The sequence below is a fragment of the Lactuca saligna genome, chromosome 2 (assembly GCF_052625555.1).
Source record: "Lactuca saligna cultivar CGN05327 chromosome 2, ASM5262555v1, whole genome shotgun sequence".
NCBI classification, from domain to species: domain Eukaryota; kingdom Viridiplantae; phylum Streptophyta; class Magnoliopsida; order Asterales; family Asteraceae; genus Lactuca; species Lactuca saligna.
Genome location: NC_136418.1, coordinates 126,666,278 through 126,668,425, shown reverse-complemented (window position 1 = coordinate 126,668,425; position 2,148 = coordinate 126,666,278).

Sequence of the window (2,148 nt, the reverse complement as noted above, 5' to 3'; positions counted from 1 at the left end):
TTCGGGGGACCTTCTATGGACGTATGGTTGAAATCAGTAATATCCTCCACTTTCTTTTCTTTTGTTAAAATTTACATAACATACCCTTTTACTATCAACTTTTTACTGTGTTGAGCTGCAAGATATTTGACAAGTTTTTCAAAGGATGACATGAGACTTAAGTTTACCCAAAAAAAAAAAAAAAAAAAAAATTCGTTAGATTTTTTTAAGGTTCTAAATAATGTTACGTGTGATTTGACGGTAATGTTCAACCTTAAGCTTTTTTAAACGTGACGATTAATGTTGTTTGTAAGAAAAAAATTTTTTCGACTTATCTTTTTGGTGAACAAAATAAATGAATCATTAGATGAATCAATAATAACATGATTCACAAAAAAAATCCCGAAAAAACATTTCGATGATTCATTTTTACGATGCTTTTGTTGATATTCACTAAAATTGTCATAAAAGTGATTTTTTTTTAGATTTACCTAAAAATGAATCATAAAATTGTTTTTTCCGGATTTTTTCCTTGTGAATCATCTTACTTTTGAATCATCTAATGATTCATTTCATTTTTTTCCTAAGAAACTATGTATATAAAAAATTTCTTACCTTCCTACCAAAAAATTTCTTCTTATTTGATCTTGACTATATATATATATATATATATATATATATATATATATATATATATATATATATATATATATATATATATATATATATATATATATATTTGAGTTAAGAAGATATTTTGTTAAAGTTTGACGACAAATAAAAATCTTAGAGTCGTTACATGTTATGACGAGTGTTTAGAACTTTGGTTTTATTACTAAGTTTTTCGATTGATCCCATATTCAAAAACTCTTTTTTTCATGAAATTGTTTTCAAAAGACTCGTCTTGATTTAAACTTAAAACAAAATTAAATTTATATAATTAAAACTCCTTTTAATTAGGTAGAAAAACGGCATTTTTTCTTTATAGAAAATGACTCTTTTCTAAAGTTTGTTGTTTTGTTGTTTCATCACATACATGCCTATATAGTTATCATTATATAAAAATAAAATACTCATAAAACACAAAATACATCATATTCTATTACAATTTATTAGAAAATAAAACATTATGCAATCTGCGTAAATCGACAAAACAATATCGTAACTATAATGAAACAGACAAGAAAACTAACCAAACATAAAAAGATTCCAAATGTCCTCGAACATAGCACTCGTAAGGCCTAGTTGTGCTTGGGCCAAGAGTGTCGACTAATTCAACTTCTTTTGGTTTTCCATTTTTATGATTTGGGGCTCCAAATTTAATTTGCTCTAAAGTAGTGGCGTGTAACACCTAGTTCCCACGTACATTTCTTTAAGTTATTTTAAGCTTAATTTGTGAAGCAACTTACACATGGCGTAATTCATTATGTACATGCGAGCACTTTACGCCCTGCATGCACTTTACGTTCTACGTAGGGCGTGAATTTTGGTTACGCAGGGCGTAGGTGCACAGAGTTCAAACCCTAATTGTGGGGTTATGAGGCTTATTTAAAGGCTCTAATCTCTTAAGAGCCTCTACATGCTCAACCTTCACCCTTTCCTTCTCTAAATTCGAAACCCTAGCCCCTAGTATGATCCTTGAAGTTTGAAGTGATAGTTTTAGTGTGCTTTTGGTGAAGAAGGAGAACTTGGAAGGTGTGCTTGGAGTCCATTGATTATAGATCCAGACTCTACTCTTCTTTAACATCTTCCAGAAGGTATAAAGTCTAAACATTATTGATCCTTTTGTTAGATCTATCTTGTGAATTTGGATGAGTTTTGTCCCTTAACCTTGGATCTAGGGAGTTTGAACAACTTCAGACCTCATGAGGAGTGTCTCTCATCATTTATGAGCTTTGTGGACCATAAAATGGGATCTTGGTCACTCCCATTCAACCATGTTTGATCTATTGAGCTTTTAGGTCATGATTTAGACTTAGGGTTTGGTTTTGTACTCCTTGATCTATTGTGCTACAAAGACCATGTTCTCACTAGGTCTGTAGAACAAATATTCCAAGGACTTATGTAGATAGCCGATGAAAATACATCCCTCACTATGAGCTTCAAGTTTGTTGTGAGTCTCTCGTCTAACAAAAGTTTCACAGCCCCAAACATTGATATGTGTTAACG